Source organism: Gasterosteus aculeatus, chromosome 4 (assembly GCF_964276395.1).
Source record: "Gasterosteus aculeatus chromosome 4, fGasAcu3.hap1.1, whole genome shotgun sequence".
NCBI classification, from domain to species: Eukaryota; Metazoa; Chordata; class Actinopteri; order Perciformes; family Gasterosteidae; genus Gasterosteus; species Gasterosteus aculeatus.
In genome coordinates, this window is record NC_135691.1 from 1,600,858 (window position 1) to 1,614,947 (window position 14,090).

At 43.0% G+C, this 14,090-nt stretch overlaps 1 protein-coding gene across 1 annotated transcript in view; it reads right to left on the bottom strand.

Moving 5' to 3' along the window:
• Window positions 1-14,090, bottom strand: part of lingo2 (leucine rich repeat and Ig domain containing 2) — a 137,914-nt gene that overhangs the window by 55,816 nt on the left and 68,008 nt on the right. The window contains exon 4 of the mRNA XM_040174578.2: window positions 1,268-1,334. The gene's annotated coding sequence lies outside the window, so the exon portion shown is untranslated. The remainder of the gene's footprint in view (window positions 1-1,267; window positions 1,335-14,090) is intronic.

Here is a 14,090-nt window from a genome sequence, read left to right on the forward strand (position 1 = left end):
CCTCCCATCTCCTCCGTCTTCTCACACAGGATCACCTCCGTTCTATCTCCGCCCCAAACACAAGCGTACGGTACCAGACAGAGGTTTGGACACGCTCCCTCACTTTCTCGTTGAATTGAAGGAGAAAATGTGTCCTAACTTTTGAATGGCACCCACTCAAGTATTTGTGGCTCATGACAGATGAATTCAACACATTTGAAACTCCTGTTGTGTACGGGTTTGAAATGCATCTGTAATGGCTTCCTTCCTTCAACTGGTATCCTTCATGTCTTGATATTTGAAGAGGCATTAAGAGCGGAAATCAACGAGGGATCAGCTTTCACAAAGACAAAGACGAGGTCGGGCGGTTGCACGAAGGAAGCTGGTCGTATCGTATTGACAGCAGATCACATAACTATTGTTCCCTGATTTGGAAAACCTGTTCACCTTTCAAATATCACACATACTGTAGATCCACATGTTTTGAAATAAAAAATTCCAAACTCAATGAGATGATACCTTTGACTGAGCATGAAATAATCACAGATTTTCAGAGAATGACTTCCCATTATTGCCTACACGACCCCCATGAAGAGAAATACACATTACGTGCCGCATTTTGCAGGTACTAAAGGAGTTTCTTTATAACCCGTGAGGAGTTCATGGATGCTTTGTTCCTTTTAAAGACGCTGAATGTGCTGAGTGTGAACCCTTTTGGCTCAGATTGCACACATGCTGTTGTTTTCTCCGCCTTGTTCTGGCCTCACTGATGAAGGGTCAAGTCATTATTCAGCAGTGATTCGTGTGTCAGAGAGGTTGTGACAGGGCGACACAGACTCAACACTGAAAATCAGGAGCATATAAAACCAATGAAAGCTGCACGTCTTGAACAGAATCAGTGTCACAGAGGTGTATACCTTGAAGCTCAAAGAGGCTCCTCGGTTGGAGGAATAATAAAGTGATATGTAGAATGTGTCCACTGCGCACTGGCCATAAGTGAAGAAAGGAGTGTGTGTTGCAGGGATAAGGGAAAAAGAAGTAAGCAGTTGGATGGGAGCCACATGCTGAGGTTCAGGTATCGGTTCTGGGGTTGTTAATCATAATCACGTCACCCTGGCCAGAGAGCACAGTCTTTTGCGGTTTTAGTTTTTTTACGGTTATGTTATTTGTCCATTGCTCTGTAAAATAAAGGCAGCAGGGGTGACTCAAAAGCAAGAAAACCATCTGAAATGAACACACAAGTGTGTGGAGAAGAACAGCTAAGAGACTGCAAATGTCTGCTGCTTACCACTTTGAGAAGCAATCATCCCCTCGGCCATGGCCTGTTCGCTTCTTCCTTATTGTGGCTCTTCTGTCTAGAGGGAGAGGGGAGGAAAGAATTAGAAATAAAAAAGATAATGGCCAGTGAGCCGAAAGAGAATCTGACCGCGAAGATCACGATCAAAAACCTCGATGTTGGAACCACAATGGTTTGAAATTAGAAGGAGTTTAAGGCAGAAACGCTGAGCACATACCAGTGAAAGTCTAGCTCCAAATCGATCTATTCCTTCTAGTCCTTGATTCTTTTTGTTGTCCCTTTTAACAACCGCTTTTTATGTAATCTGATCAATTGTGAGGAAAGCGATGCAAACGAAGAGTAACGGCTAATTAGTGAAGAATATTTATTTTTCAACTACATGAAGTAAATCATACGCTACAATATTTATACATATTAGGTTACGTTTTTTACATCAGTTCTACGCCTACAATGGCAGTAATGTGCAGAGTCCGTGTTCTTATTATTTCTTTCAGAAAACCCAGATCTTTCCCCGGTCCCTGGCAAAGAGTGCGACCTACGCGACGCACAATGGCCCCCGCCTGCTGCTCTCCACTATAATGAGTCCCCTTATCCAGTCTGCAGGAGCAAACACAGTGGATGGTCATTATGCGAAAGGCGTCCCAGAATTGGTAATGCAGCCATGAGAGAGAGAGAGAGAGAGAGAGAGAGAGAGAGAGAGAGAGAGAGAGAGAGAGAGGATGCCCTTATCTCCTCCAAGTCCAAAGGCAGAGAGATTAAAAAAAAAAGAAAAATAAATACTTTTTGACACCTTGTGCTATTAGTACGCCATTAAGAGTTGGAGGAAAACAGCTTTCCCGTTTTTGATCATGTATCTGTTGGATCCCCTTGTTTAGTCACAATGGCCACAGACTATTGAAGGGTTTAGATGTTGTTCATAATAATCCCCTTTGGTTTGGTAGATGAGTCGGATGCGTTCGACGTTCCAGAATGAAAGATTCCTTCATTGAATGTATTTGTATCTGTCACGGGGAGAGTCCAGGACACCCCCCCCCTAACAAAAATACTTTATTAATACACAAATGAAAAAAGCCTAGAGGGAAAATGCAGACCAGGAAGACGCACGAACATGAACTCACCGACATAGAAACACATTCAATGAACCGACACGAGACACACGTGGTTTAAATCCACCGGGAAACTTGTTGGACACCAGTGGAAACAATTAGGGACACGGCAGGTGACACTAACCCAGGTACAACGAAACTACAAAATAAAACTAGAAACAAACCCACACTGTGACGCTATCTGACAATATCAGACACAAGTGATGCATCCTAAAAGGAGCTCCGACTTTGCCCAGATTTTTAGCCTGATTTTGATGCCCAACGGTTGATGGCAATACCAACTACTGGATGGATGGAGAACAGTTACGTGTGTTCAAAACGATTCTATAGACCCACCTGGCCTTTAATCTGTAGCCGGCAGAAACATTTTAACAATCGCCAGATAGAAGCGTGGAAGAAGTGTCGTCCTCTGCGATTCTGCCCCCATGCTCTGCGAGTTGGACGTCGATGTTGCAACGTTACGAGAGGTGTATTCGTTGTGCTTGGAAAATAAAGTTGATACTGGCTCAAACTGAAAAACACTGTAGAATTTCATAACCTTGAGTGGAAATGTCTCTTACTGTGGTGTCACCAATTCCCCCGCCTGCCTCAAGCGTGGCCTTGAATTGTAAGGATTCATTAGCCATTCGCCACCTGGAATCAAGATTCACACCAATCAAGACAATAGCGTCTCTCCTTCATTATGTGACCATAAAGTGCCTTAATGTGCACGAGCACCTGGATGCCGCCACAGACATCAGAGTTAATCACTGTTTTTGTCTTAACTACAACAGTCAAATTCTGGATAATTGGTGCTTTTCTTGGTAGTATGTTGAGGGGCAGATTGGGGAAAAGATTTTTTTCTCTCTTCACTAATCAGCCGAGAAAGAGAAAAAATATAAATATGTTTCGGCAGGTATACAGAATACGGAATACAGCAAGTATTCGTTTACAGAGAACTAAAATTAACTCAAGAGGTGAGGATCTCCGACATTAGAAGAATCCTGGAACAAAGCCATCGCTTTTTTTTTTTTTAACTGTAATGTGTTTTTGATGGGGAAAACACGCCACTCCCACATACAATGTGATGTTTTTTATTCTAATGTTGAGCCGAAAATGCCAAAAATTCCTCCACATGCCAAAATAACTCATCATTCCGATCCAAATGTCTTTCCTTCCAACTGATACGCAGCTGATAGAGCAGAAGCAATTACTTTGCACAGCTGGCTGTTTTATATGTTCCTCTCAATGGTGAACATTTGATTGCTTGTAAATACACGCCTGATTTATACTTCTTCACAGAGTAAAACTCAGTGGGCCCAATCACAAGAAGGCAATTAATCATATTGTTATGCCAATTAAGAAGTTGGTCTGCTTCGGTGAAGGTAGAAAAAAAGAGTAAAGGAATTGAAGATGTGAGAGCGAGGCCCTCGGGTTACTTAATGTGAGTCATTAAATTACATCCATCACTCCCACACGCCCACGTAGACATGGATTCACATGTTCCAACTGCATGATGATTTAAGTCCATCAGCCGCTTGTTACATAACCTCTTCTTTATTTGTTCGGTAGCAAACATTCAATCGATGTCAAAACAGAATATTGATTGATGGCTGAGATCCCGCCATGTATTTTGGAATCTCCAATATTCAGTTTGCAATAAAAACAAAAGAGATAATATACCAAAGACTGAGTACATACAGTTTCACATTGCAGCATGATATGATTTTTCTTTCTAGGATGTCTGGAAAATCAATAAAGGAAAAAAGAAAATAGAGTTTCATGAAACAGAATCGCTTACGACTAAACTCTGATTTCAGCTCTTTTACTCGAAATGATGTTTTTCAAAAAGTTTAAAAAGTTCCTGTTTTATTCTTGCAAGTAGTAGGTAGTGTACATTTATCGTTGTCCAATGGCTTGTTTGTGACTATTATACCAAGTTGAAAATGGAGTTTGAGCTTAAGTGGGCTGTTGTTCCCTAATGAATGAAATTACCGACTTTTGCATCCAACTTTCCTCCCAACAGGGTGCGCGCAGAAAATGGATTGTGAGAGTCTTGCTGTGAGCCAACCAGGAGCTAAGTACCTGTGCTAACATTAAATCGATGAGCTCCCCACACAGTCAATATGATCGGCGGCTTTTTGCAAATCCATTTTTGGCCCTAATGTTGTTTCGCGAAATCAATAACCAATCACCGATGCCTACCAGTAGCCGTCGGTGATTGATGGGAGCGACGCCGCTCATTCAGACACTGAAGCTGTAAGATCGACCTCGCCTCTTTCCTCTCTCGACCATCAACGGCGACCAGTACAGACTATAAATCCATGCTTTTATAATTACTATTTCTACTACCGGTGTCGATAAGCCAAACAGCAAAATGTCAACTTGAACGTTACTTGATATTTCACATGTTGTGGACAATCTTAATCATGTGCAGGACAGCTGGAGAGCTCTCAAGCAGCTTTTGAGGCCTATCGAGACGTTGTGTGAAAACAAACAGCCTTCTGGGTAAACACTTCATCTTTGATGGTCAGTTTGACAGATTTTCTTTTTTTTTTTTACGGACCTGTTGTCCACAAAAGCAGTAATACTGTGGCTTTACATCAACAAGAACATTTAAATAAAGAAAAACATCACATATCTAACGACTATCAGACCTATATTCAAAAGAATATGATTGATAAAGATAATAGCCAAATCCCATTTCCTTTTTACGGTATCTATTTTTGTGTAAAAAGGAGCATATTGAAACAACTCAAGTGTGCTTTGCTTTCCTTTGTGTGTGAAAGAGAGTAACACAAGGCTCACCAGAGAAATGAGTAATGAAAGACGTAACACAATGAATGCGGCAAAAACTGGTAAAACAAATCAAAGGTTACGGCTGTCTGCGTAATTGACTCCGGCACCTCGCAGAGCGATCCGTGCGCCGCCACGAATGTGCTCACGTATCTTCTTGTCTTTCAATTTGTTACCATCGCGGCGCGTGTGCAGATGCGCGCACACACACACACACACACACACGGATTGTATTCCCGCGTCTCGCTGCGTTCATTTTGACAGTCGGCTCCTCGGGGGCCCTCGCATCAAGTGGATCCGTCCTGACTGGCCTTGGCTCCGAGGGCCTCGGCGTGAGTCCCGCGAGCGGAGAGCCTGCGTTTCTGGCGGAGGGAACTGCACCAGCACATGCTCCCTATCGGATCTCCTTAGACGGCTCAGTGGCCCGTACCCGGCCCTAATGAGATGCGGCAACACATACAGACACATGTAGCACGTCTACTCCAATTACGGGGGAGGAAGCTGTTCCCCCGGTGGCGTCACGCCATTTACTACAAAGGCATATTTTAAGGAGGGTAAAAACTAAATCAATTCTGTCTAGTCGAATGGTCAAATTGCGGTTAAAGGAGAGAAGAGAGCAGTGGCAAAAGAGCAACTTTTAATTTTCTGCTGCATAAAATAACTGAACGATAGCGACACTTTGTTTCTCTTTGTCAGCATCATTCGCAGCCTTTTGAGCGTCTGTGTGGTACTTTCAGTGTGACGCTACATTGGAATCGAGCGTAATGAACTCTACAGCGGCGTGAGGAAATGTGAGGAGTTATGAGTTTATTGCTCGGACATTCAATTCAAAAATATACTTGAGTCCACTGTGCTCGGGGCTTGAAATTACTACAAAGATAACTACAGCTGTGTAAGATGCACATCACTTCTTTAATATCTCTTCTTGAACATTGGTTTAAATTTGTGCCATTGTGCATGTTCAATTCATTTCAATGGGTTAGGGTTAGGGTGTGGGTAACCATCGTGTTACAATAAAGATGTAAGCAGGTATTTAGTAACAGTTCTTCCTGTGCGTTACGTTGACAGACAGGTGTGGTGTGGGTGGCTGGATTGCAGGTATGATAGGTTGATGATGATATGATAGTGATGCATGGAGCGTGTAGCTCAACTACTGCGGATTAGTTGTGGGTTTAATTATTGTTGATTAAATTATAGATGCATAAAAATAATTAATACAGCAGTTAAACACATGTACACTTAATTGATGGCCCAATTTAATTGTTGATAAAACAGTTTGTGAAATTTTAATTAGATCTGCAAAATATTTGGCATTGTCTTTATTTTGTCTTTGTCATTGTCATATTACTACGCTTGTAAAATGATTTTAAAATGCTGAAGATCCTGTAAACCATTTACTTCAGGTATCCACGCGGTGGCCATGTGCCTGTAGGATGTCTGGCTCGCGCTGCAGCTCCTCCATTCACAACCACATGTCTGAGCGAGAAGCACGGCCCAAATAGATGGAAAACACAGAAATGATAATTGAGCTGCTATTCTGGAGTTTCCTCTTTATTGCATCCCCAACATGCGTGGTGGTGGGTTTCGTGCTCTGTTCCTTTTCCCTGAGCTTATTATGTTGCGTAATGTGCTACATTTCTTGTGGCTTTCTGTGCTTTAGCCTACATTTGGTTACATAACTCATTTCTGATTAGTAGCATCTAGGGAAGGCTGGCATCGCGTAGTCCCTTAGATGCATTATTTAATAGTATTTAAGTAATGTGGGTTCTAACTAGGTTGATTTTTTTTATACTCTCCTGAAAGCTTGTAGAAATGTATAATCATAGATATACACACTGGTGAAGAGCCGTAATGCCTAAAGACAATAAACATAGCACATTACTAAATAATTGTATTAAGTCTTGTAAGGTCAAGTATTATACGCCTTCATAATCAACTGTATTAGATTGTATTATAAATTCAAAAGCTCTAATTTTTAAACTTTACAAATTTGATTATGATTAAATGGTTTTACAACATATAAGAACCTATACATATTCATAATATGCAAGATATGTATATAACATTATAATGTGTTAAGATTATTTTTTAGGAATCATTATGAATATTTATTCCGTTGTGACGAAAAGAGAGCTGAGCCGGAAGGCAAAGCTCTCGATCTACCGGTCAATCTTCGTTCCTACCCTCACCTATGGTCATGAAGGATGGGTCATGACCGAAAGAACTAGGTCACGGGTACAAGCGGCCGAAATGGGTTTCCTCAGGAGAGTGGCTGGCGTCTCCCTTAGGGATAGGGTGAGAAGCTCAGCCATTCGCGAGGAGCTCGGAGTAGAGCCGCTGCTCCTTTGCGTCGAAAGGAGCCAGTTGAGGTGGTTTGGGCATCTGGTGAGGATGCCCCCTGGGCGCCTCCCTAGGGAGGTGTTTCAGGCACGGCCAGCTGGGAAGAGGCCCCGGGGAAGACCCAGGACTAGGTGGAGAGATTATATCTCTGCACTGGCCTGGGAACGCCTTGGGATCCCCCAGTCAGAGCTGGTAGATGTGGCCCGGGAAAGGGAAGTTTGGGGTCCCCTGCTGGAGCCGTTGCCCCCGCGACCCGACCCCGGATAAGCGGTTGAAGATGGATGGATGGATGGATTATGAATATTTATGCATGTAGATAATACAGTATTATGTATATAATGCATCATAGACTTGGATGTAAACTGCAATGTGTGGGACAGTGTGTAATGCAGTGAAATTCATATGGAAAAACACTTTTATGTTTATTTAAAATTTGAGGCAGAGTGGTGAGACTTTGAAAGGCAGAAATCCTCCACAGGAGAATTCCGCAGCAAAACAATAGGATTCAGTCATTTTATATCTACTTCAATCCCAGCTATGAATAGACTGACAGGTACACAGCAGCCAGGGCACCTCCGCCCCCCTCAGGAAGCTCTCGACATTTGTTCCACCCTCGAGCTACTGTACACATCTTCTTGTCACCACGTGGGCTTCTTTTTCTTTAGAAATTCAAATGAAGTATGTTTTTTCTCGTTCCTTTCGTCCTACTTACGGATGTCAATTTCGGTGATAAAAACATGTAGGGCATGACTTAGCGCGGAATAAATACGGCCTTTTGTGAAGTGCGGATGGAGATTCCACGGTAGCCCACTGACAGTTTGACAGGTGTGGCCAGAGCGCTGTCACTGCCTCCCCTTCACTTCCCACTGTGGTGACTATGAAATATGGACAGCAGCAAATTGAGATTCATCAGGCACGCCTGCCTTGCGCACTGAAATCTATATTCAATTTCGGAGCATCTGTCATGGCGGTGGCAGGCCGAGGCATGCTGGGATTGAGAATCACGTAAGTATTCTGAAATTGTCCATCTCTGTCTTTCTCTCTGTGGATCTTAAATATGTATATCTCTGCACAGCCAAGCCTGTTTACCTTACAGTTCTATATGTTTCTGTTCACAAACACATTTCCATCCACAAGGTTTCCACTCATTTCAAATGGGCACATCGTTATTTAGTACAACAAATGAACCAGCACTAAAAAGACAATCTGCAGATACAACGTGAAGGAGCGGTGCTGCTGGCCAAAGGATGCTGAGGGATGAGTTGGTCAGCATTACTGCATGTAGAGATCACATACAAAAAATCACTAATCTATCACACGTGACCGAGGGTGCATGGACGTGGCCATAGAGAAGCGGAGTGCGTGATCCTCGATTCTGCGGCACTGGTTCGACTTCATTGGTCTTTCTTCTTCTTCAAATTGCAGTTCATGATTAAAGGATTCCACTGCCTATCTATCTACTGAAGGGAGAAGGAGAAAGGTCAAGATTTCATCTGCAGGGTGGGTCACGGCTCTCTGAGGAGAGGGTCAAAATGAGTTAAGACTACTCATTACAGACCATTTAACCTATATTGAGAACCTGTGTGGGGGGGGTGGGGTGTGCAGGTGGTCTTGCTGAAGGACACCGTTGTGATATCGAAGCTAAGAACCTGAGCTCTCGCCACCTGGCTCCCTTCATTCCACAAAACTCCTTATTTTGATGATTCAGTGAATAGAATCCCGTTCGCTGACAAACAACTCTGTGGGAGCAATTCGGAGTTAAGTGACACCTAAGCGTCTGCCGACACTTTGACCTGCAGACCAGAGGAACCGAGGATCGGAACGCAGATACCGCCGATCTTCCGACTGCAAGGTGGAACGATCTACCTGCAGGCCCCGCCCCTAGCGCAGGCAATGACTTGGCTCCTGTGTGGACGCTGTTAGATTTGGTGGGGGCAGTAGGACAAAGGTAAATGCAGATAAAGGGTTGATATTTTATTACGATGGACTCCACCATTTGAGTAAAGGGTACAGTTTGTTATCTTGAATAACTATTTTTTTCTGTTGATCACACTTCGCTCCACAAGGTTATGCCCGACGTGCTCTCGCCGAGGCCTTTGGCAAGAGGCTTCATCCTTAGCGAAGCATCTCTTTCTGATCTGTATTTGTGCTCTGTAGGCAGACATGTATGAATGTACTGCACATGCATAGCTGTGTATGAAACACACATGACGCCATCCAAGCTATTTGAAACGATATAACATGCAGGTTTATGTCTGCTGAGGTAATTCAGTAAGTGACGCCCTCCATCTGTTATTGTTTAAATGTGAAATGGCCTCCATCTGTGAGGCTTGTCTTCAGTCACTAGCCAGAGATAATGCATAACGGCAGTAGTGAAGCCTTTTATTAGTCCATGGTGAACAATGAGCCGTGTCAGCCGATATGGGAAGTCTCTCGCTCTCATTCCCAAACACTGGAATCCAAGGAAGTGACGATCAATAGTGATGCTTCATTTGGTTTACGTATACAGCTGAACACATTACGGCAGAAATATATTGGTTTCACTCTCCGTTGCATTAGCACGTTCCCTCACATAAAAGCAACATACTTTGCTCCCACAGGCATGTTGTTTAGGTAGACAAAAATCGTCTATATATAATATGTGCACAGTATTTACAGTATATAGACGGAGAGAGAGAGTTTTTGACAAGCATGTTTAAAAAATGTCACATTTCAGCATCCGAGCCTGCAGGTTTTATGCAGCTTTAATTACGCTGTGTCAAAGCCTAGCACGGCAAATGTTAGATTGATGTTTGCTTCTCTGCCATCAGCTTATTTTAACAAATGACACAACTGCAAAGTGCAGTTCTTATCAGTGTCATGCCACATCCAATCTCAAAAAACACCTTGCACTCTCTGTCACTCATCCCTCCATCAAAGCAGCCAACAGTACAAGGTGAAAGTATCCAACTGGAAAAAACAGAAAGCGTTCTTGACGAAAGTAGAGCGAAGAAAAACCAATGTGGAGTAATTCTTAAGATTCTAGGCGGGAAAATGTAATGAAAGAGAATGTAAAATAAAAAGGAAAGGTAATTAAAATCTGTCTGTGGGCTTCCAGTGAGACCTCATTTACACAGACAATCCCTGCAGATTTCAATCCAAAACGTACAGACATGTCTTACAGTGAATAATGAAGACTACATGTGTCTGGTTTGTGTGCGTGTGTGTACGTGTGTGCAACACTCAACAAGCCCAAAACCACGGTGTGTGTGTGTGTGTGTGTGTGTGTGTGCATTCCATCCACAATGAATTGAGATTAATTCAGTATCAGCGTGTGAAAGATAATCAAACCACCATTCATGAACTTTGAAGAGTCAATCTCTTGACTGTTACGCCTCTTACGGCATGAGATAGGTCAGAGAATATGTCTGGAGCAATTATCCCAGGGGGAAGGAGGGATATTGTACCACTCGCTACGTTTCCAGTGGTGCCTTTGCAACCCAGTGGCCCGAGGACCTCATTCTGTATGCACGCTATGCGTCAAATACAGCTGGAGGTATTTTTTTATCATGACTTATTTATTCCCTAAGTGACTTTGAGGGGATACAATATTTACAAGCCAGTATGTTACATCAAGTGTTGATCTTTCAAATGATTTGCTACAGTGCTCCAGGCATTGCTCAAATTTGGCTAATTCTGCACGAACTTGTACGATAATCAAGGCCAAAGATCTAAATGGGTTTCTGTTCAAAGATGCAACGCTTTTGCAAAATAAATAACGTACACTGTAAAAAATAATTTTGGAGGGTGGTATTGTAACCCGTTTAAATATTAGTGGAAGTATATCAGCAAGCAAATGTATAATTATAAGTACCTTTCACTCACACTACTTATTTTTCAAAACTGCAGCCTGATAAAATATAATAAAATCCACCCAAAGATGATTAATCTGTAGTTCACCGTGCGCCTGCGTTAAAACTGGTGCAAATTCACAATTATTGAGTAGATTCTATAGGTAGTTTTTTTATAGTGTATAACTTTCAGAAGGTAAACGTAACCATGAGATGCTGTAAAGTGACCTTTGGGAAGGTTAACTTGCTTTTTCTACGCTTCCAGCCGTCTAAGGGCCATTATCTTACTCATAAATAAAGACGCTGAGTTACAATCTGTTGGACGCTACCGAATTCAACTCCAGTACCTCCTCTGCTGTGCCACGACAGAAAACGAAAGAAGCACATTATGCGGCTATCTCTTTACTGCTCTTCTCTCGCTCAGATGACTGCTCCGGGATCAGTGCAGTCGCTAAGCGGAGGAGAGACCAAAAAGGTCACAAGTGGGGACTGAGAGAACGGTGGGAGCCATCCAAGCTACATTTCTCCATCGGGCGGCGCAGAGATTGAGCTACAAGGGTACATTACTCACTCCCCCTGCTCGCTGGCTTCATGTCCACGTGGAAATGGCTTTTTTTTTGGAATGCGGTATGTTTTATAAACTGTGTGGACTCACGACGCCTCCAGTTTAAGGCAACAGCCACGTGTGTTTTCATTAGTCCGCATTACATATACCACCACGCGGTTGGTGTCAGTAGAATAAATAACACATGGTATCTTGTTATTGGAGATAAAGACTTAAACAGGGTCACACATTCTCTTATTGACTCATATTTTATTTTTTTCACCAGCATAAAACTATATTGCAATGTTGAAAAACTAGAAACACTAACAGAAAATGTTGTTCTTAAACCTGTCAACTAACTCTGAGTAAAAAAAAATGTATTTCAACCAAACTAAAACAAAGTACTTTTGTTGCCTAAAGGGTTCCTCCCCGCGGGGGCTCGTGCAGACGCACTGATCGCTGGCGCCACTGTGAAAATTGGAAAAAGCTTTTTGGAAGACATTACAGGAATCGTCGGATGGCGTTGACGACCTGGAGCACAGTATTACAGCAGTGCGCATGTTAGGAGTTGTCCTCGAAATGTTCTCTAGCAGAGAAAATAGACATCAAACAAGACAGAAAAAAGTTTTTGCTTTTAATGAAATCTTAACACCACGTGTGTTAGAGATGGCACGGGGGCGGGAAGAACAGCTCTAATATAATTTCCCTCCTCCTGCCTGATTGCTATTATTTGGCAGCAAGTGGTGTCATAAGGTTGATGTTAATTTAATAATGTATTATGTAATCTATTTCCACCTTCTCTCTCACAATACAAGTATGAGACCTAATAAAGGATTAAAATCGTTCTCCATTGCACTTAGTCGAGATCCGACGCTGGAGTACACATAGGCATGTTAGCGGAAGCGTTGCCAGAAGTCAGGCAGCTGGTTAATTGACTCAGCATTCTCCTCAGCACTAATGATGTTAGTTGGTTTGTTGGATCTCTCCAAAGGTGCACTGACAAATCACACCAGTTACCAGTGCAAAAAATAGTTCAGAAGTGCGTCTTTGTTGCAGCATTCCAGCCCTCGTATGAAGAGAACAATACGTGGAAGTCAAGGGTGAGGATTTAATGGGGTGGGTGAAAATGGGTGACTACAAAGCAGACTGTATTTAGCGCACACACACACACAAACACACACACAGAGGAGCTGACCTTAAATTATCATATTTACATGCTAGGACAGCGGTTACTGCCTCGCAGTATATGATCATTTTCTAACTGTGTCATTTCATCCTGAATTGGAGTTTAGATTACAACGTCAATCTGAATATCTTTATATGCTTATGCTGAGTGCAAATATTCACACTTTAGACCACAACTACTGCATTTAGCTGCACTAAAATCCCTTCCAATATATCACATCATGTACCGAACCAAGACGTTTTTTGGGAACTTTTGACACACGCAGCACTATGGAGTTTCTCAGTCCTTTTTTTAAAAATCCCATCGCACACAATGGTGCTATTCAACTTCCGTTAATGTGTCAAAAACAATAACTAAAACACTGGCAACCATCACACCTGGGTACAGCCCGCCTGCATCAACCAAAGACTGTATCTGCCATGCCGTTGTACTCCACAGATCACCAATAACAACTCATCTGCTAAAGCACACTGATGCAGTCCAGCTCTAGACGACGAGGTCAGGAGGTCAGGAGACTCCTGGTCAACATTAGAGAGTGGCACATCAATTAGGTTTCTCAAGAAAACCACACGCTTTACCAAGAGTCTCCTCTCCTTTCAATGGAGGAGCAAACACAGCAGATAAATCACACGAGATCAGGTGACCTACCTCCCTCCACGCGAGTCTGACCTCGCTGCCAACCGATCCTCTTGTTAGCACGTAGCGCAGTGCTAACCGACCACTCGGTCGGCCCCCGTGCCGCTCCTTAAACCTGAGCTTTTCCCCAAATAAGATCCTTCCCTGGAAATGGAGTGTCTACACTTCAAACCCAGGCAGGAACAAATGCGAACAAACCCAAGAACTAATCCAACTCGCCTGTATCTTCTGCTGCTGTGGATTTTTTTTCCCATACAGTACATTAAGAGAGAATCAATTTGCAAGTGAGCAACAGCGGTCGGGGGTGGGGGGGTGTATAGAGCATGGCACAGGGGTGGGGATTGGGTAGAGTGTTGCACTCTGGGTATCAGGTGTCTACTGCACTTTTCTAGGGAGA